This window comes from Mustela erminea, chromosome 18 (assembly GCF_009829155.1).
Source record: "Mustela erminea isolate mMusErm1 chromosome 18, mMusErm1.Pri, whole genome shotgun sequence".
Classification (NCBI taxonomy): domain Eukaryota; kingdom Metazoa; phylum Chordata; class Mammalia; order Carnivora; family Mustelidae; genus Mustela; species Mustela erminea.
The window spans coordinates 4197334-4219524 of NC_045631.1; the positions used below are offsets into that span (position 1 = coordinate 4197334).

The following is a 22191-nucleotide window of genomic DNA, read 5'->3' on the forward strand; positions in this document are numbered from 1 at the left end:
AGGATGCCCACCAGGAGGGAGCGACAGTGGACAGAGGGGTGTACGGGACGGGGGTGAAGAGCACATGGTAGCCTGAGGGACAGCGGAACCATCCACGTCCCGGAGCAGCGCCAGCAAATTCTTTCTGCTTTAGACATGAATCCATCCTCACGTTCCCATGGCAACAAAGCATGCCCATGGCTGTCCCTACCTGTGACTGAGTGAGTCCCATTTTTGGCACTGCCCTGGCCCCGTCCAAAGTCATTAACTAATCAGCCTAGAATGCTCTGCGCTCTGGAGCTGATCACACCTGGGAGACACACAGGGTTCGGGGCAGAGGGGAGGGGTTCCTCCCAGGATCTGGGAGCTGCGAGCCTGTCTACACTGCATTCACCATGCCTGGCCCGGTCCCTGCAGACCAAACCATCAAAACGGACCTGGGTTCCCCACCCCCCTCCCCTAGACAGAGGGGCTGGTCACAGAGCACCACGGAAAGCCGAGAGCAGGGAACTAAACAGGACATGGAAAGGGACACACTGGAGTTGCGTGAGTGCTTGAAATCAACCAGAAATCAGGAGATTTCAGACCGGAGCTCGTTCATAAATCCTGATGGGCAGCCCGTGGAAGGAGTAATCCGGGGAGATCCTGCAGTGTGGACCGGGCATCCTCCCGGGCTGAGCTGGGTCCCGTCACACACATGTCCAGAGGAGGCGAGAGGCAGCCTTCGGAAGACGCCACGTAGCCGCTCGCTCTGGGGCACGCGTCATGGCCCGGTTGAGCGACCACAAGAGAGAAGAGGGGACAGGGCAGTAAGGGGCACGACAGGGACACGAAAAGACCCCAGCACGAGGAGCGGGACTAGACACGACAAGATCCAGCATACCGCCCTGCAAACCCAAAATTGGCTCCAAAGCTATGAGATGACATTATAGGTTCAACAGAGGCACCAGCGGGGATTGCGAAGGATCCCTAAAAACCCAGTGGTTCCATGAAACCGTTTTCCCCCTCTCAGCAAACAGAAAAGCCACAGTTCCCACTTAGCTTCTCAAGAGTTCGTCACAAGGTTCGGGCATGCGTGGGGAAAAAACCCAAAAGGGACAATCCATTGGAAAAGGAGATTTCAAAGTAGAGGGAGGTCCCACCCGTGTGGGCAGCAGGGGAGCTCAGTGGGGGGAACTTGGAGTCCTCCCTGGCAGGACTGCGCACACAGACTGCCCCACGTCTGCTCGGCCACCAGCCCTCCGCCGGACGACGGGAGTGCTGACAAGGACCCGGACCAAGAGGCTATTTTCAGGGGTCCTGGTCACCACCACCCCGTCGGAGTCTGCTGGGACGTGGCCGGGTCTGTCCCAGCTGGACAGCGAGCTTGGAAGCTCCTGGGGACGCAGACAGCTAAGTGCCCACACTGCTTGTGCAAGACCCTCCTTGCACACTGAAGAAATTCAACAAAGCTTCGCCGAACCATGTGGGAAGAAGGAAGGAAGGAGGCGTCAGGGGTCCCGGCCACTGGCTGCCTCCCGGGATGAAAGGAACAGCACAAGGAGTCGAGTCGATGGGTTCTAATAGCGCTGATGGCGGGGGCTAGGGCGGGGAGGGGGGTGGCCACGCTTAGGGTGAGCACGATGTAATGTACAGAGCTGTTGAATGACCACGTGAGTCACACACCCGAAACTGCTGTCACACAGTGTGTCAACTAGACTTGAATAAAAGGGGAGGGGAAGAGAAAATCTTCAAAAAAAAACCAAAAAAACCATAATTCTACAAGTCTGGGGCCTCATTAGTCCAATGCTCCCAGCACACGAGGTCGGCCCCAAATCTGGGACAGAGCTTTGCAGCCAGTGTGAGGAGGGGGATGTGTTTGGCTAAATGGTTCTTGGTGTCCCCTTCAAAGAAGCCACCAGCTCAGGGGAAGTACAACGGTTCATGCCTGAACACTGAAAGAAAGGGCTCCCATAGGTTTATGGAAACAGAACAGAAAAAAGGTCTTTAAAGACCATGAGTTTCTCTCTCTCTTTTTTATAAATATTTTATTTATTTGAGCGAGAGAGAGAGAGCACAGCAGGGGAAGCGGCAGAGAGAAAGGGAGAAGCAGGCTTCCTGCTGAGCGGGGAGGGGAGCCCGACACGGGCCCTGATCCCAGGACCCTGAGATCATGACCTGAGCCACAGACACGTAACTGACTGAGCCACCCGGGTGCCCCAAGACCGTGAGTTTCATAGGGCTGTTAATCTGAACCCCTGGTTTGGACCGAGTCCTAAAGAAGAAGCCATCCCTGGGTATCAGCTTTGTCCTCCTGAGGGTTGCCCTGCCTGCTCAGTACTTGTTGCCTATTTGATTTTGTTCTCAACACCGTGCACGTTACTGCTTTTGCCCAAGATTAAAACAAAGCCTTCTGAGTTTACAGCACAGAAAAAAGAGGGAAGTACACACACACGGAATGAAACACAAGGAGGGGCGTGCTGTGATGGGGATAAGCTTGAGCTCGCTCCCGTTCAGACACCGAAGTCAATCTCTTGCAAACTTCCAGGTTCTTAAGAACAGATCTCTGGCAACACACCTGCCAACTGACGGAGACACTGAAAGTGTCGGAGGGGGGCAACGGTGCAGGCTTCCGACATCCAACTCTCTCAAGTCACCTAACTTTTGTGCAAATTTGGTTTGTCTACGAACTAAGTCAGCTTCCTATCTGGATTGTATACAGAGCCTCCTCCTCCTGGCTCTAGGAGCCTCGAGGGTGGGGAGAAATCCAGGTGGGCTGCCAGGAAGAGGACGCCCACTTTCCCCGGATGCAGGAGCATTTTCACAGACTGAGAGCGATTTCCCCTCACATGCAAAGTCACGGAATCAGAGAATCTCAAAGCTAATGGACGTCCGCACATTTTGGAGCGCTCAAAAGTAAAAGGACTTGAGGTCAGGAGTAGGAGGTGGGGACCTCAGAACTTGGTTCTCCAGAATTCTAAAACCAATAGTTTTCTTGCTCCACCGCCGACTATTCTGGAACATTCCTTAAAAAGGGGAGTTCCACTGTCAAACGGGGTCCTGAATCCAAATTCGTACTTGCCACCTTTCTCCGTTACCTCCATCTTGGGTCACAGCAAGAACCTCCCTGGTGTCCTGGTTTCCACGCCGGCCACCACTTCCCATCCAGCAGCCAGAGTGACTCTCCACAACTATGTCACAACAGATAATCCACAGAGACAGAGACCCGACTGGTGAGTACCAGGGGGTGGGCAGCGGCTGTTTCACAGGGACGAGGAGGTCTCCTTTGGGGGCCATGAAAATGTTTATCGCCAATGTCTAAATGCCAGTGAATTACATGCTTTGGAATGGCTAATTTTATCTTGGGTGAATTTCATCCCAATTAGAAAAAAATAAAATAAAAAAAACACCCACAACCGGCTTCAAATCTCTCCAGCAAATCCCCGTCTTCCACAGAAGATGTCCACATCTAAGCCGGTGTCCACAGTGGCCTGAACGGCCTTCCTGTCTCTCCCTTCTTCGATTCCAGACACAGTGGAGGGGGCCAGGCACCAGCCCCCCTCTCAGCCCACCTGTGCTGACTTCCCCTCCCCCTGGAACATTCATGCCTCAGACATACCCAGAGGCTTGTGTCTTCATTTTATCCAGGATCGTTGAAACATGAGCCACCACAGACCCTCCCCGTCAACCCCACCAAAACAGTACCTCCTGTTGCCCTCTGCTCCGTGAGAGGAATACAATATCCCACTAGCTCGACACCCCATCATATAGTCAGTCTACTGTCTGCTTTCCCCGGGAGAATCTTTATTTATTTATTTTTTTAAAGATTTTCCTTATTTATTTGAGAGAGAACAGAAGCGAGGGGAGGGGCAGAAGCAGAGGGAGCAGCAGGCACCCCGTTGAGCAGGGAGCCTGACGTGGGGCTGCAGCCTGATGTGGGGCTCGATCCCGGGACTCCAGGATCACGACCTGAGCCGAAGGCAGACGCTTGACCAACCTCACCCCCAGGCGCTCCTCCCCAGGAAAATCTAAGCAGTGAAGGAAGGAACTCCATTATCAACATCCAGCACCCAGAACCTGACACACAGCACACGGTCAGCAAAAACATGCTGCAAGAATGAATCCATGTTCGTGTGTTCGAAGTCCAAAGTTATTTGACCAGGGAAACTCTTTTCCCAAGAGGCATCACGACATGCAGATGTTCGTACGCTGCCTTTGACAAATGCTCACATCCCTGTCTCCTTCGGCCGCTGTAACGGATAACCACAGCCTTGGTCACTTTGACCCACACACGTGTTGTTTTGTCTTGTTTTGTTTTGTTTTTTTCTGGTGACAATTCTGGAAGCCAGAAATCAGAAATCGGTTTCACAGAGTCAAAAGGCTGCGTTCGCTCTGCGGGTCCTGGGGGATCATTGTTCCCTGCCTCTTCCAGATTTCCTGGGGGCTACCGACATCCACTGGCCGTGGCCCCATCGCTCTAATCTCTGCCCTGCAGAGAATGGGAACACATCCTTAACCCACGAAGTGATGGGCACGGGAGCGCACCACACCAGCCTGCACACGTGGACCACTCTCGGTTGGCTTTCTCTCCAGGTTTAGAAGGTGGTCCCCAACAGGAGTCATGAAACCAAGAAGAACATGGCACGGGGGCCACGGGCAGCTAAGCACCAGCCTAAGGTGGTGACTCCAAGATCAGCCTCTTGTCGTCCCTCTTCTGCATCCTTGTGGATCCCTCCCCGATCCCGGCCCCAATTCACAGGATAAACCACATTCGTCCTCCAAGACACAGCTCACTGATGTCTCAAACGCAACACGTCCAAAACCAAATTCCGTTCCCAAGCCACGCCCTCCCATCTATCTATGTACATACGTAAGGATGGATGGATGTCCTCCTAGCCCCCCGGAAGCCCGAACTCCAAATCAGACCTCTTCCGTGTTTCCCCCCATCAAACTCCCCAAGCGCCATCACTTCCGATGTGGTCTTTAGAGACCACGGGTTTCATACGGCTTGTTTATCTCAACCCTCGGTTTGAACCAAGTCCTTAAGACGCTGTCCCTGGGGTTTCGTTTCCAGCTCACTTCCCACACCCCAGGGGTCCCTGAAGGGCTGGCAAGTAGAGAAAGTAAAAAGAGGAGGGAAACTATCACATCTGGGAGCAGCTTAAGGAAGGGACGTCCTGAGCCTTGCCTGTCCCACTAAGATCTCTCTGAACTTTCTCCCCACATCATCCCTGTTCTGCTTGCCGGGACAGCGTCTGTCTACCCCAAACCACTTCGGGCAGACCCTGTGTGGCACGCACAATAAAACCCACAGGACTTCCCAGGCTCTTTAACGTTGAGGGAAACACGTGGTGAACGTGTGTTGACTCTGCTTACCTACCCCCCACCCCGTTCCCTTCTTTCGGTGCTAATACCTCATTTCTCACAGGGAGTCAGACCTCTCCATTCCCAGGGGTGGGAAACACGACCCACCCCAGACCCAAGGCAAGGGCCCACGAACCAGCCACGTAGTATGTCCCTGGCCCTGGCCACAGCATTTGGCTCTGAAAGGCCACCAGACTCGATAGGACTCGATCTCTCATCTCTCCGCCAGGCCAGACCGGACATTCTCTAAACCAAACCAAAACGAACACAACCAAAGCCAGTTCCGTCATCGGATTCCCGAGAGCCCCATGGACCTCTCTGTGCCTTTGCTCATGCTGATTCCTGGGTCTGAGTTGCCCTTCCCTCCTGGCCTCTGGGAATCCTGCGAATCCTTTCACAGTGTGGTCCTCTTGGGGCTGTTCTGAGCCCCTGGGACGTTCTGCTATGTTTACTGTGGACGCCTGCTTACAGCTGGCCTCTCCCCACGCCCCGCCAAGGACTGGGGAAGCTGACACGGTAGGGCCACCCACGGTCTTCTCTGCATCTCGCCCAGGAGCTGCTCCATCCGTGCTTCCTACGTGAATGGGAGAAACAGAGCAGAGCCGAGGGGATGTTCTCCCGTCTCAGCGCACTCACACACTCTGCAGCATCTCTGCCAGGTCTCAACCTTCCCCAGGCCACTCTCCCTGGGACCCAGAACCTGCTGGGCATGCGAGGCAGGCGAAGCTGATCTGAGGGTCTCAAGGGGCACAGGTGCAAATGCCAAGCCGTGGCCCCCACGAGCTCCGTGGGCTCCCTTCCGGGCTGCTCTGCTTTGCAAATTTTTATAAACCCATGACCTCAGACCCGGAAAAGCTCTCACGGCTCCATGCCTTCAGTCGAATCTGCAGATGGGCCCGGCAGGACCCCACGTGGCAATGTCAAGCCTCACTCCGGGTCAGGAAGGAAGGCTGCATAAAGATGCACATGGGAAGCCATTTCCTTCTACCTGTGAGACCTTGGGGTGACCCCGTCTCCTGTATCAGGATGCTAACAGTGCCCCCGTCCTTCCTGGGGAGCTCCTCTGGGGGGCCGGGCAGACAGAGTTGCTGAAGGAGAAGTGACCCAGAGGAGAGAGACACACACGGGGACCCCCCACCCAATCCTCACCTGGAAAACAGGAGGGGCTTCTCGGTGCACATGAAAACCACAGTCCCCATCTGCCCCAGGTAGGTAGGACTCCCCTTTGCCCTTGGCCCCTCTTCCACACTGCCCTGCAGTGATCTTGGGGCTCAACGGGCAGAGAACCTGCTTCCAAGTCTGATCACGAGGCTGGTGGCTACAGAGACGGTAGCTCCTTGCCCCATGAAGAGACGCTTTGGTCCCTGGGTTCTCTCGTGATTCCCGTCATGGCTTTGGGCGACTGGATGTGAAGACTCATGGTACAAGTTGGCTCTCAGTTTTTCAACCAGCTTTGCTCTGTACCACCGGGCTGTATGGCTCACAGGGGCTCCTCGGTTTGAATGGCTTCTCTGACACTGTCTGAGGGGTCTAGGAGCGGGGACAGGGGGGACTGCCAGACCAGCTGAGCAACTCCCTCCCCAGGCCCAAAGCCCACCAACCCACGAAGCCCATGCATGAGGTAGACCAGATGCCCCGAGGATGTATCCCAGGATCCCATGAGGATTCCAGAAGATGAGTGGGACACGTACATTACTCCTGCTGGCTGACGTGGTAACTCTGTAGGCCTATGGAAGATCAGACACCATCAGCATGCTGACTTGGGGAGACTCAAATTATTCACATGGACAGGGGCCCACACCTCCTCACAGCCACCTACCCCCATGGTCACCCCCCTGACCTGCTGTCTAAATCAGTGTCGCTCCAGCCCAGATCAACATCAGAATCACCCAGGGAGCTTTTGAAACAGAGGATGCCTTGGGAATGGAAGGTCAATCGAAGGCCCTGCTCTTTCATTTTTTGTGTGTTTTGTTTTGTCTTGTTTGTTTTAAATTCCCCAGATCATTCTAGAACATTGAGAACGTTAAATGGACGGGCACGGATCTCACTGCTCGCTACTCTGTCCTAATCATCTAGGCGTCTCTGGGACACACGAGCACCGGGGGGGGGGGGGGGGGGGGGGGGAGTGTCTTGCTACCCAAAGTGGGCTCCGAGGACAGCAGCAGGAACACGACCCAGGGGCCCCTCGGAAATCCGAACCCGCCATGTGACAAATCCCCAGGTGATCGGTTCGCACATGCACATTTCGAGAAACACAGCTCGAGCCACGTAGAAACTGCACTCGGGTTAAACCGTGGGCTGTTTTCCGTCTTCAAAACAACTCAGCGGTTGGTCTTGCCTCACACGTCGCTGAGAAAGACAGGAGCCATCTGAGGGCCGCGGCTCATCAACACGTGGCTCCAATTCCATCCTCCTATCCAAAGCCAACTACTGCTTCCTACCTCGTAGCACATTACACCTAGCTTTCAAAAGAGGGAGAGAGAAATACATCCTTTGACCCCACTCCTCCAAGCTCTGCCCATTCCTCTGCTTCTCGTCACAGCAAATATTTTCACCGCAAGAGTCGCTGGTGGCCGTGAGCTCTACTTTCTTAGCTCCTACGCCCTCAGACTCACTCCACTGGGCCTGATCTCCCCCAGTGCCTCTCAGGACTGCCATGCTGCTTACCTTGGAATCTTTTCGAGTCTCTTTGGCCCATCAACAGTGCACCGCATTTCCTCCTTCTGGAAACCAGGACTCGTCTTGGCTTCCACGACATCTCACATGTCTCGGGTCATCTTTCTGGATCTTCCCCCTATGCCCAGTCTTAAAGGGGGCGGCAAGTTCCTGCTGTTTCTTCGTTTCTCTATATCCTCACTCTCTTCAGTGACCGGCCCCTGTCCCACAGCATTTCCCCCCCTCCATTCCCTGATGACCCTAAATCCTTATCTCCAGCCCTCACCTTTCCCCATGCCATCTCTCCAGGGATCCTCAGGAGAATTCTCTAACAACCCCCCCCCCAAAAGAACCCCATTTCTCACTTCCAAAGACAAAGCAAACCAAAACAAAACCGGCTCTATACACTTCCTTTTGGCAAATGGCCCACGATCCATCCTGTTCCTTAAGCCCTAAATCTAAGATCATCAAATTCTCCCATTTTGGGGCTCCTGGGTGACTCAGTCAGTTAAGCATCTGCCTTCAGCTCAGGTCATGATCCTGGGGTCCTGGGATCGAGGCTTGCATGGGGCTCCCTGCTTAGCGGGGAGACTGCTTCTCCCTCTCCCCCTGCACATTCTCTCTCTCTCTCTCTCACACACACACACAAACACACAAATAAATAAATACAAAATCTTTAAAATAAAAAAAAAATGATTTCTCCCACCTTCCCCATCCCTTCCCTGTCCATTCTTTTGGATTGATCTCCAAAAGCCAACTGGGATCCATCCAGAGCTCTGTCTCCGTGGCCGCCACCCTGTCCCCAAGGCACCAGCAGCACTCCTGGACTCATGACAAGGACCTCGCCGGTCTCCTGTTCCACACTTACCCCCTACAATTCACTCCACAACATGGCAGCCAGAGTGCCCTTACATAGCATTTATCATCTTACATCAACCGTTCGGTAAAACCATTCAAAGTCTTTGCATTATGTCAGAAGAGAGATATCGAGACTACGGAGCCTAATTCACGAAGCAAGAAAGCCTACCTTCTCTCCACCTCACCTCACCTGATTCGCACCGGCCACACACACCTTAAGCTCCCTGATGGTCAGCACAGATGGCATCAGCTTCACCGGGCTATTGAAAGCTACATTTAAATGGACTAAAACTAAAATAAAACACCCAATTCTGTCCCCCCTCTCTGCAGAAAGCTCTGCAGACCATGCTGACCTAACATCTCCTTGGATGGGGCAGGTTTGGTTCTCCCTGGTGGCTTTGGCCCTGGCCGTTCCCCTGTCTTTCCCCCCCAGCTCTTCCCATGGTGGGTCTAGGCATCAGCTTAAATGTCACCTCCTCAGGGAGGCCCTCCTTGAACACTCCATCTAAAGAAGTCAGCAGTGATTCCCGATCATGGGAACCAAGACTGAACTCTCCATAGATTACTCCTAAGAGTGACGGTTCCAGACTTCACGGAGAATCAGAGGCACCTGGGAAGTTGTTAAGAACACAGGGTCAGGCTCATGGATGTGGGACAGGGTTTGGGTCTCTGTCCTTTTCCTATGTTTCCCAGGTGACTTGGGGACCCACCCATTTCAAGACCCACTGCTTTTTAGAACCTCAGACCTACAACACAGCTGCACGAGCTCTAACCCTTCCCCCCAGTTGAGAACGCCTGGGAGGTGACCAAGGCAGGGGACACGCCCTCCTCTCACACAAACGTGCTCTTTCAAGTCTTAAAAGTGACTGCCTTCGACAGACTGAAGTTGGTCCCCCAAACACAGGGGCATTCTGATGCTGGGAGTCTGCCAGTAGAAACTTCCTATGACCAAAGCAACTTGGTAGGTATGATGAAATCAGGGATTCTGAGACGAGGAGGTCATGCTGAACTCTCCAGGTGGGCCTCAAATGTGATCACAAGGGTCTTTCTAAGAGGGAGTCGGGAAGAGCAAAGAGGGAAGACGCCCTGTGAGGTCAGAGTCAAGAAGAAAATCATGTGAGCATGTAACATGTGGTATCATGTGAGCAAAGGAAGAAGCTTCCGGAACACGGAGGAGGAAAGACACAGACACCACATACGCCCAGAGCCTCCAAAAAGAACCAGCCCCTGACACCTTCATTTCAGCTTTACAAGACTCATTTCCAGGGATGCCTGGATGGCTCGGTCAGTTAAGCGTCCGACTCTTGATTTTTGGCTCAGGTCACCATCTCAGGGTCATGAGATCAAGCCACGCTCTGGGCTAGCAGGGAATCTGCTTGAGATTCTCTCTCTCCTCCTCCTTTTCTGTCCCTCCCTGACCCTCTCTCTTTGTGGCACAAACACAGAACATTTCTGCCATGACAGCAAGTTCTACTGGACTGTGCTGGCTTGGACCACCTCTCCGAGCATGCTTGGCTCCAGCTCCACCGCCAGGCCCCTGCCTAGAAAAACTCAGAGGGAGAAAAATGCAGCCAGCATACCCCATTCTAGCCTGGAACTCCCTCTTGAGCATGCGTCTTAAGACACAACAGCCAGCTGTGGCATCTAGAGCTTTCTGGCCCAGCCAGGTCCACCGGCCCATTGCAAAGACTCTATCTTTGGAAGCTAGGAAGTAAGAAGTAGCAGGTGAGGCAACCTCCTCATGCAGGGGTGAGGCAGGGGAAGGTGGAGGTTAGAAACAAATTCTGGGAATGTTATCGAGAACAGCAAATTCCGATGCGGAAAGCAGGCCTCTCTGGAGACCCAAGAAGTTGCAAGGCAAGCCACCGGCCTGCAGGGGCACTAGACCAGAGCTCAGAAGGCTCCACAGGGCAGAGGGTCTACTCCCTGTGTGGCTCTTTGGAGGCTGGAAAACCCTATCCACTCACATACCACCCCTTCCCCCCCCCGCCAAGAGTGACACTGTGGGGACAGACAGGGAGAGAAAGCCAATGGAAAGCAAAGACACAAAATTCCTCTGTACAGAAATCTTCAAAATTTGAAAATACCTGGGCTGGCAAGGCTGTAGGGGTCCTAGACATTGCTGGTGGTGCAGTGGGGCGGGAGGGGGGAGGTAGGCCAGAGCTGCCTCCTTGGAGGCAATCTGGCATTTTCCATCAAAATTACAGACAATGGGGCACCTGGGTGGCTCCATCGGTGAAGCATCCGACTCTTGATTTCGGCTCAGGTCATGATCTCAGGGTGGTCGGATAGAGCCTCACAACGGGCTCCACACTCAGCAGGGGGTCTGCTTGGGATTTTCTCTTTCTGCCCCTCCCCCTGCTCCCTCTCTCTCTCAAATAAATCAATCTTTTCAAAAAAAAAAAAAAGAATTCCAGATGCTTATCCTCTTTGCTCTAGCTCTTCAACCTCAGGAATTCATCCTTCAGAGATACTCACCCCTGCTCAGCACGTCGGACACAGCCAGGTAATCCACAGCAGGTAAAGGTAACAGGAAAAGCCCAGAGGCAACCCATACGCCCATCAGGGAAACAAGTTCGGGAAGGCGGCAAGGAGAGGGAGGAGCCTTTCCATTGACTCAACTCTGGGATAGACGGTTTTCGGTTTTGAAACTCACAGCAGGAGCAAGGTGCAGAGTGGGGTGGGGGGGGCTGGGGGGCGCTAGCACCTGACGGAGGGAGAGCACAGCTAGTACGTGTTCGTAGATACCTGCACGGCTTCTAGAAGGACCCACCGGAAGCCGGTTAACGTGCTTGCCTCCGGGGAAGAGAAGCGGCGGGTGTCCAGGTCAGGTGTGGGAAGGAGGCCAAGTTTTGACTTTAAATTTTTGAGTCCCTTTTGAAGAGCAGACGTGATCCGTATTTGATAAGCATCAAATTAACAAATGAAGACATGCTTCTGGTATGCAGACGCCACAGAGAGTTTAAAAGGCACCCTTCTGCAGCGAGGCTGCGATCTCAGTGGGAAAACGCCGCCTGCCAAGTGAGTCGGCCTACCGTACCCCACAGGCTCCGCCGTTCCCTCTCTCCCTGTAGTGGGCACCCCCCCACACCCCGCCCCACAGGCCAGAGCCTCCAAGGAGGCATGCCCAAACTCCGGGCCCTCAGCAGATCTGGGCTATGCTCCCATCTTAGGAAATGACCAGGGGTATCCTCCCCCGCAACCCCGCCTCTGGCTGGCCTTCGGGGCCCTGACCAGGGTGCCACCTCATCCTAAGGACCCCAACAGGGCCGGGTACCCACAGCCACCGCTCCCCAGCCAGCGCCTCCATCCAGGGAAGAACATAAAACAAGTCCCAGGGCTGCCGTCTGATAATCGCTATGGACACCAGACACCAGCCTACATCGGGTCTGGGTCCAATTAGCCACCCCCACAACAACACCATAGCAACAAAGGTAATATTATTGTTCTAAAAAGAAGAGGAAGAAACCACACACACACACACACACACACACACACACACACAGAGCGTTGTGCGATGGCTTTTAAAACCACAAAGATAACGTTTCTCCACACCCGGCAACGGGGGCCTCTCACTTCCGAATGCTGCGGCATATGCAATATTAATCCTCCAGGCTCGGAGCCATGAGGTCTCTACATGACCCCAAGATGTGTGCCCTCCCTGGGAAAAACAGGCGCGAGAACACGTCCCAGGCCAGCCTGGAGTGGAGGCTGTGCTCTTCCCTCTGCCTCCCTCTTGAAGGCAGGGAGGCTGGTGGGAAGGGGGGGGCGCTGGAGGCAGGACGCTCCACGTGGCCCACCCCCTGTCCCTCAGTCTGGCCGTCTGCCTGTCCTCTCGGTGCCAGACCCAGTCAGGGCACTGGGGTTTCGGGGGTGGCATCAATGAGCCACAAACTCATCTTCAGACCTAAATGTGGAAAGCATTAGGCCAAAATGAAGAGACATAAATCAGGAGGGGAGCTCGCGGCACAGAGGAAAACAGCCCTTCTCGGAGAGCAGGCGGCTGCTTCTGTTGCACAAGAGTGGAGTGAGTCACCAGCCGGCAGGGGGAGAACTGGGGAGGGAGGAGGCGGTGGCAGCAGGGAGGGGAGCCCCCAGTGGGACGGGGCGGGTGTCCAGGGCGGGCGGGGTGGCGGGGGGCGGGTAGTGGTGCAAAAACACAGCTGTGGGTTTTCTAGCTTAAGCACACTTCATCAGCAGTCCGGGGGGAGGGGGGCAAAAGAGCACCTCCCTCCCCAAAGCAGGAAGTGTTTCAAAAAACGTGTCCTCCCCAGAGAAGACAGCGGGAAGGAGCCTTCCCCAACAGCCAACTGGTCACCCCCTACAGCCTGCAGCTGCTTCCTGGGGAAGCAACCCTCGCCCGGGAACACACGCCTCCCCCTGTCCTCCGTGACCCCCACCCAACCGGCCCCGTATTCTTTGGGGGACCCCCCCCCGCCTGCAGTGCCCATCATAGGCACACAGCTCTTGCCTCACCCCTGCTTACCCACCCTTACTGCTGTTTCTTATCGTTTCTTCTTTTCCTTCTTCCAAACACATCAGCCTCCAGGCAAGCTGCTGCTGACAAGCCAAACCCCTCAGGCTCCCTGGTCCCTGGTCCCTGGTCCCTGGTCCCTGGTCCCCAGGGGGAAGCTCCCAACATCTCTTAAGACCTTGCCTCACACCCCAACTTCGGCTGTGTGCAAGGCACTGGTGGTCCTGGGGGGTGGCTGGGGAGACGGGAGCCCCCCAATCAGGCGATTTGGTGGGTGACATAAAAGCACCGGGACATCTGAGCCCAGGAGGCTCTGGAAATGAGCCCAGCGGGACCCCTTGGGTTTGAGCAGGACGATGCCTCACAGCATCTCCATTTTGCTCTGGTGAAAGGGGAGGTGAGGAACGGGGACCAGGGGAGCCCTCAGACTCTGATGACAGCCCCTCCCCCACCACCGCGAGAAACACACAAACACAGGGCACCCGGGTGGCTCTGTCGGTGACGTGTCTGCATTCAGCTCAGGTCCTGATCCCCGAGTCCTGGGACTGAGCCCCACCTCGGGCTCCCTGCTCAGTGGGGATCCTGCTTCTCCCTCTCTCCCTCTCTTTGCCCCTCCCCCACCCCATTCATACTCCCTCTCCCTTATATTTAAAAAAAAAAAAAAAACCTGAAAGAAACACACAGGCAAAACAGTGCCCTGCCATGCTTAGCTACCCCAAAGCCTCCCCCAGAGAGCAGGGCAAACAGCCGGGCCCCCTGAAGCCACTGGGGCATTCAGGGGGCCCAACAGAAAGCCCTGACTGGGGAGAGGGCTCGTGCGGAAGAGACCCAGGAATGGCCCCATCAGAGGACAGGGTAGAAGAAGAGGGCATTCCAGCCCAGGGAACGCTTGTCCCCTCAGAAATAACTTCCTGAGCAGACATGCCCGCTTGGGCTAACTTGGGACCACAAACCAGGGGGCTCACACCAGCACCGATCTATGGTCTCAGGGTTCTGGAGGTCAGAAGCCTGAAGGGGTCTCGCGGGTCTGAAGCCGAGGCATTAGCAGGGCTGGCCCCTGCCAGAGGTCCGGGAGAGAACGGCGGCGTCTGGCTCAGCTTCCGGAGGCTGCCGTGTCGTCCCTCGGCATGTGGCCTCTTCCTAGCATGGCTCAGCCTCCCACTTCCAGTCTCACAGCTACTCCTGAAGCGGCCATCCTGCCTGCCTCGTACATGAAGGAGCCCGGTCATCACGCTGAGCCCCCGCCGCAGGGAGGCCAGCGCCCCTCCCCATCGCGACAGCATTCACGTCACTATACCTGCAGAACCAGAGCGTGGTGTGGGTACCTGTCCGGGGCTCTGGACTGGACATCTCCGGGGGCCCCACATGGGCTGCAAAGGCCCTCGCAAGGAAGCATGCCCGGGACGTTTGCAGGGACACCGTGGAGGCCGGCTGGCAGGGGGAGGAGGAGTGGGATGGGGCTTGGGGGTGGACACTGAGGTCACATGGTGCCCTGCCAGCCACAGGGGCCACTTCCTCGGCTCGACTCCACCGTCGTGGGAACCCGTCACCATGTCCTGAGGAGACGTGGGATGTGTCCTCAGACTTGTTAGTTAAGAACAGATGGGACCCTGGCAGAGCAGCCAGGCGGTGACCGCAAGAGTCCGGGGGCCCAAGGACAGCGGCTTCTGCCCACCAAGAGGATGGCGGCCGGGGAGTGGCGAGAAGAGGCTGCATTTTCTACAAATCTCTTTGGAAGGAAGCATCCACATGTGTACCTGCAAACTGAACATGGGAAGGCGGGGTGGACGACAGGGAGTCGAAGACTTTGTGGGCTGTGACACCAGCAGCTGTAATGACACACCTGCCCTTTACTGGAAGTCGGCAGGGGGCTCGGACCTGGAGGGAGGGACCAGGTGTGATGTCTGGAACCACGGTATCCTCGGCAGAGCCGCGAGGCCGAGAGCAAACGGCTGAGCAGCACCTGGAAGCAGGCTTGCCATTCCCAGAGCCGCAGACTCCTGCCAGGGGACGCTGCCTGAGGTCTGGGCTGGGAATCTGGGTCTGGCCGTGACCTCGCGAGGAATGGGAAGCACCCGGGGTGTGGAGACGGCAGCGACTACCCTGGATTAAGCGGGTGAGCCGGGCACTGGTTGGAAAGCAGATGAGTAAACAGGGATTTCGCCTTCGCCCTCAATTGCTCAACCAGGATTTTCCACTTCCCACGGCCCCGCAGGGCGGGAACCGCGTTGCAGGGCAGGGAGGGGGCGGGCGGGATTCAGGAATGTGGTCCTAACAGGCTCCAAAAATCCTGAGCTACACCAGCTCCCAGCTCCAATCACTCACTACCTGGTCAGCTCCTGGGTGGCAGGGGGATTCAGGAAGTTTCTTCCATCTCGGAGCCAGCGAGATCCTCCTCCGGGGACCCACACATGGCGAGGACAGCAGGGCCGAGGGCACCTCCCCGGGGACGCAGGTCCTCCCCTCCCACTGGACATAAGCGAGCGCTCCCGGGGCCCCCCTCACCCTTTCATTCATCTGACAAATGCGGAGTGAGGACCTCCCAAGTGCCAGGTGCTGTTTTGGGACACTTGGGACACGTCTGTGACAAAACAGAGGAGAAAGAAAGGAAAACAAAAAAAAAAAAAAACACAAAAAAAACACCACCTCTGCCTTCACTCAGTGTTCATTCCAGCACAGGGCGGAGGGGAGGGAGGGGCAGAGCATTCAAATAAGAGATACGGAAACTATAAAGAACATGACATGATGACAAGGAAACAACCAACCAGGTAAGGGGAGCCTGGAGGGTGGGTGGCGATTTTCAACAGGGCACGATGTTCGATGTTCGTGGTGGACGATCTTCCTAGCTCTTCCCATTCCTTTCTTCCTTCTGCCTTTCCCGAGCTCACCCAGCAGGCAGTTCCTGCAGCTCACCCCAGGCCTGCCCCCAGGCACACTGCTTCCACAAAATGTGCATTTTATTCGGGGGTAGACATGAAGACAACACATTCTAGAAGGGTCCAAAGGAGCAGAAACGTGTCTCGTGGGATTCCCGCGAGTGTGCCCATCGCCACGGAACAGGAAGCCTGCTGGATGGGGGGACGGCACCGGGGGACCCTCCCAAGAGTGTCTGGTTCTTGGTCCCCGGTCGGCTTCCCTCCTCCTGCTTCCCGCTGCCCCTCCGCCGACCCCGTGGTCACCACTGCGACCACCATGACCCAGGTTCACGGAAAACTGCGCTCTTCTCATCACCAGAAACTGCAACTCCGGAAGCCACCCATGGAATGTCCCTGCCGCAGGCCCAGCTGCCGCACAAAGCATCACTGGTTTTCGGAGACCCTCAGCTAACCAGTCCACTCCATGCTTCACTCGCGACATTGCCGGGGGCAGTGCCCACCCCAGGACTGAGGGGACCCCGCAGGTTACCCTCTCCTGTGATGGGAGCGTCTCTGTTGGGCTGGGGGACTGCTTCACGGGGCTGTGCTCGCTCCCAGGTCCAAAGCAGCCTGGTGGCAGAGAAGGGGCCAGAGGGGAGGTCACACCTAGGGTCCTCATGCCTCTGACCCCAACTTGGAACTCTTACCGGCAGCGCTAACCATGCAAGGGAAATGCAAGTGAGCAAGTGAACGGAAAACCCAGGCTTTTCCTGTTCGGAGGCAAGTCAAGGCTGACTTGGGGTACACATCCCTGACAGTGTCCCGGACTGTGGACCCTCCTGGCTCCTCCCACGAGGCATCCAGCTGTGAGCCAGCTGGCCTGGGGCTGGCCTCGGGCTGCAGTGAAAGAGACAGCTACCCGGAGCTGGTCCAGCCGCCGTCCAGCTCCCTCCGCCTTGCCCTAAACTCTTCCGGTCTCATCTCCCCCTTCCCCACCCCACCCCAGAGTTGTGAGGACTTGAAAAGTTGAAATATCACGGCTTCTCCTTCCTATCCCACGAAAGAGTCTCCCCCAAATGTTTCAGCTAGTCTGGGACTCGATCCCCACATGGCCAGCAGAAGATCCCAAAAGCACAAGGATCAGAGTCGGCAGCTGGGGGACAGGGAAGGAGACGTGAAGAGAAGAAGGCAGCTCCGGGCACTTGCCCTCCCCATCTCAACCTATCCTACCTCCCCTCCCCTCCCCTCCCCTCTGCTCCCCACCCTCCCCACCATCTGCCTGCCTTCATGGCTGCTCCACCAAAGCAAAGGCCTGCTGGGACCCCAAACTGGGGACACCTCCCTGCGACATTGGGGGTGCAGATACATTTAAGATGGGGTAAGTGGAGGGTCTGAGGGGTCCCCACTCCCCTCTACGGGATGGGGATGCAGAAGGACTACAGGGAAAGCGACCAGCAGCTTCCATCGTAGGCTCTGTCACGAGATGGTCTGCGCACAAATCCTGTCAGCTTTCCCATCTGTAAAATGGGCCTGATCACACCTCATGAGCGTGTTGTGAGGATCCGAGGAGTTCATCAAGAAAGGCGCAGTGTTTAGCACGGTGCCTAGAAGACAGTGTATTGTCTATAAACGCTGCCTATCACTACTACATATTTCTGAACCAGCAGATCCGTTTGGAAACGCATGGCTGGGCATGCGACCGAGCCCGAGAAACTAGAGATCTCATCCGGTCTCCCAAGACTGCTTCCCTAGTCCTCGATGTCAACCTCTGACCTACGCTTCTCCACCCCATTCCTTCCAACCAAGTCTCGGAGGCCCCGGAGACTGGGTCTCGCGGGGAGGCCTGGGGAGGTCAGGGGTGCCCTGACATAAGGGTGGAGGGAGTTGTGATCGGAATCCCCCAAGAGGAGGCGTTCTCACCTGCAAACAGAGGCAGCACCACTCTCCCCCACCACCCAGGGGACCGCACCGCGGAAACCCCAAAAGCCTCAGAAACGGTCCAACCGCTGTGTCAGTGCATCCTGCCTGCCCTGGGAGACGTGTCCTTTGAGCACTTTCTTCCTGGTAGAGCGGCTGGTGTCCAAGCCAGAGACTTTCAGGAGCCCTCCCAGGCTGAGCCAGAGAACCAGACACAGGGGCACGCTCCCCAAACACGGGCGTGTATGCGTGCGGCCCTATTCAAATACTCAGCAATATGCTTGTTTTCTCAGATCAGGTGAGGAGCCCCCACCAGAAGGGGCAGCCTCGCCCCACTGGCCTCACGGCTACCTCTGTGCCTGCTGGAAAGCCCCCAGCTCACGGTGGAGAACCCCGGCGTCCCATCACAGCTCTGCAGCACCAACGAGCTCCTGACGGACACAGAGCTCCGTGTCTTCACCCAGAAACCCAGAACGTGACCTCATCCGCTTGCAGAATCAACTGAAATGTGTGAAAATGTGCAAGCTGTAAGGTTTTTGATTTTGGTTTTTTGTTTTGGGTTGTATTTTTTTTTTTTTTTTAGGTTGAATGGAAGACTCCATGTTCAAACAAATATTTTCCAATCTCTCAATCTGAAAATGTCTTTTGGTGGACGAGGTACCCAGCAGTATGCCGTGGCCCTCGGCACGCACTGGAGTCCCCTGACGGACCGGAGAGAGCACTAAGACCTGTTTGCAAACAGCACCCGGGTGCATCAGAAACCTCCTGGAAAAGGCATCAAACCCAGATTTCCAGGCCCCGCGGCCAGTTTCTGCCCGAGAAGGTCCACGGTGCAGCCCGGGGTCATGCATGGCCAGCAAGCTCCCAGGTCACGCCACGGCTCCTGGGGCCAGTCCGGGGACCGCACTTTGAGAAGCCCCGCCCTCCACAATGGAAGGCTGGAAACGACGGCAAGGATCACCCAGCGTGGTCCCAAGGAGAGCCCAGGAACACTCCCAGGGCCGAGGTGGGTTAAGAGGGCCTGGTCCGGTCCCGCGGCTGGAGTGATGGATGCGAGGCTGTTGCACCTGCCACCTCGGTCACAGGCGGGGCTGAGGACAGGAGCTCCAGCACCCCATTAGCACATACGACCGGGAGCCCCTGCCGGTTCCCATTTCCTGCACCTGGGGGTTGCAAAAGGAGGCCACATAGATGCCGAGACGCCACCTTCAACACCCAGCCCACTCTCCTCCCTACCCTCCAAGCCAGGGCTCCGTGCCTCCCTTCCAGAAATAAACTGCAGTGGCTACTCAGCAAGGTATCGAGGTGGGGAGGGTGGAGACCGGGACCCCAGGGAAGAGAGGGAGCACAGCAGAGCCCCAGGACAGCTGAGTGGAGGCCAAACCCCTCCATCCTGAGCAGAGCCTGGAGACAGTGGTCTCTGCGGAGGGGGGTGGGGGGGGCGGGCACGCACGCACACTGCACCCAGTGTCCAGCCGCACAATGCACAAGGGGCCGCCGGGGCAGGCGGCCAGGGCCCACTCATGCCAGTACCATCTGGGAGCCCTTGCCAGGCCTCGGAGGGCCGGCAGAAGAAGCTGGACTCTGTCCTGGGGCACAGTCGGGCTCTATTCTTATCTCAAGGGGGAATGCGTGACCCTCCTTGCCGTGAATGGGGGCCCCTGGCGAGGCGGAGGAGGAAACAGAGCCGGCACTGTGCCCTGGAGGGCTCCCCACACGGCTCCCGGCTCCGACCAGCCCCTCGTGGCGGGGCCTTGCACAGCTTCCGACAAGGACAGGCCAGACCGGCGGCAGCCGAGGAACTGGACCGCCCCGGGCACGCCGGCCCCCCCCCTCGCACGGCAGGCCGCCAGGCTCCCAGGTGAGACCCACAGGACCAGGCCCTCGAGGCAATGCAGCTTGCCAGATCCCGAAGGAAGCAGTCCAGCTGTGCTCCGCACCCATCAACAACCCCCTGCCCTGCGCAGCAGATATGCCCCCACCAACCTCCCCCAGTTACCATCTGCACTGGGAATACTTGACCTCAAGGGGCCCGCGTGACCCCGACCTTCATGTATCTAATACTTCTAGATCTCATAGTGCAGACCAAGGACCCGCATGAGAGCCAGAGCTGCCACCGTGTACCCAGAGATCCGAGTCACCGATCTCCTGAGTCTGCCAGTAGGAAAGCCCTTTGCGGGGGGTTCAGTGACCAGTGTGGGGGAGGTAGGGGTACCAGGAAATTCTGGAGGGCTGGGGGGGTGGACAGAAGAGAAGCTACAGAAGCCAGAGTCATCGGGGGAGGGCTTAAAATAACTATTTACTTGTCACCCATCCCATGCCACGGCTGTGGGTCTGGTGTGATTATTCCCACGGTAAAGATGAGAAAACAGAGGCCCCGAGAAGACAAGAGCCGTTCCTCACGACGTTGAGTCAGAGCCCAGGTCGGCACGCGGGCCTTCAATCCAGCACACTCTTTCCACGACCGCGGCCCCCTGCCCGGTGCCCGCGGGACGTGGAAGGACACACAGGAGCGAGGCATGGGGAAGCGTGTGAGTGATCAGGGGACTGATCGAACTTGTCACTACGAGCTGAGTTCCCTTTTTACATTCTCCCTCTAAAAAAAAGGGGGGAGAGCGGAAAAAAGGAAAAAAGAAAAAAGCTCTGGGTGGGCCTGCCAATCCCAGTCTTGGCCAACAAATGGGGAGTTGAGTCATTCCAAGGGCTGTGAATCGGTACAACCTTTCCGAAGAGCAAACCAATTTCAGTGCGAGAAGGTGTCATCGTGAGGATGGTCGGTGCCAGGGATTTTAAGAGTCCAAAAAAAAAAAAAAAAAGGAAGCAACCTCAGTGTCCATCACTAGGGGATTACAAATAATAAACAGTTCATCCAAACAACGAACTAATAGCAAACACCAAAAAGAATGCTTTAGAGACGCACGCTAAGATAAAAAGATCATCGATAAATTTTTTTTTAATTTTTTTTTTAATTTTTTATTTTCTATAAACATATATTTGCATCGATAAATTTTAAGCGTCAAGAAAGAAACCAGGCTGCATGACTAGATGCGTAATATGTCTAAGAAGAGGGAGAGGGGACCGTCCTCTTTCCCAGCAGGACGAGAGAAGGAAGGAAGGGTACGAGGCTGATGGGGGTGGCGTCGGGGTGGTGCTGGGAAGGAGGCCAGGGTAGGGGGGGCGTCCAGTGGACGTGGATGGTGGGAGCCACTAGAGAAGTCAGGCTAAGTCCTATTTCGTCCTCCTTTGGATCGGCCTTAAAGGACGATGAAAACATCCGGAAAATATTTAGCTAGTAAACCTTTGAGAAGCCCGTTCACCCTGCTGTATTTATGAACGCTTCCTGCCCTTTCCCCCCAGCCCTCACACACACACACACACACACACACACACAGGACCGTCCACAGGACTCCCATCACGGAACCGTGGGGAGCTGGACAAGGTGCACCCCAGGAGCTCCCTGGGTCTTCCCGCTGAGAGTGCTGCCAGTTTGTGGTCCCAACTCAGCCTCCCAAGTCGCCCCCCACGTCTGCAGGGGACCCCACAGTAGGGGCTGAGCCTGGAGACGCCAACACACCAGGGGCAACCGAGGCGGTAGCTCAGGGCGGGCGCGGGTTAAGTGGGTCTTTCTTGCTTTCCTCTGACCAGGGGAAGCATCTGCTTTGACTCCTCCTTCTGGGGAACTCGTCAGAGCGCGCAGGGAGGGAAACCGGGAACAACGACGAATGGGTGTGAGGAAGAGGGACGGAATTCACGTGCACACTCACACCCGTGTGCCCTCGTGATCTCCTCCATTCCCGAAAAGTCCCCAGAATTCGGGGAAGCTGTTCATTGGTCAAGCAGCAGCTCTGTGTTTGGAGGGTTAGGGGCCAATCCCACCCGAGGTGGGGCTGTGGGAAGAAAACAGGCTCCGGAACTGACCAGACGCTAGTTTTCACCCCAACCATAGCAGGACGGACAGAGCCAGCCGGTTCTGGGTTCAAATCCCAGCTCAGACCCTTAAGCGAAGCTAAACAATCTTCCGTCACTTCGTGGCATCTCCGTTTGCTCGACGGGAGGGTGACCGGTAAGGCTGACCCGACACAGCACCGGAGCCTGGGAGTCTAGAAACCT

At 56.2% G+C, this 22191-nt stretch overlaps 1 protein-coding gene and 1 long non-coding RNA gene across 3 annotated transcripts in view; one reads left to right on the forward strand and one right to left on the reverse strand.

Annotated features, from left to right (window-relative positions):
• GAS7 (growth arrest specific 7) overlaps window positions 1-22191 on the reverse strand; it is a 198585-nt gene that overhangs the window by 128144 nt on the left and 48250 nt on the right. The window lies entirely within an intron of this gene.
• On the forward strand, window positions 16004-20931 carry LOC116577013. Its single transcript, XR_004280365.1, has 2 exons — window positions 16004-16077; window positions 18375-20931. It is a non-coding gene; the product is annotated as an uncharacterized LOC116577013 (long non-coding RNA).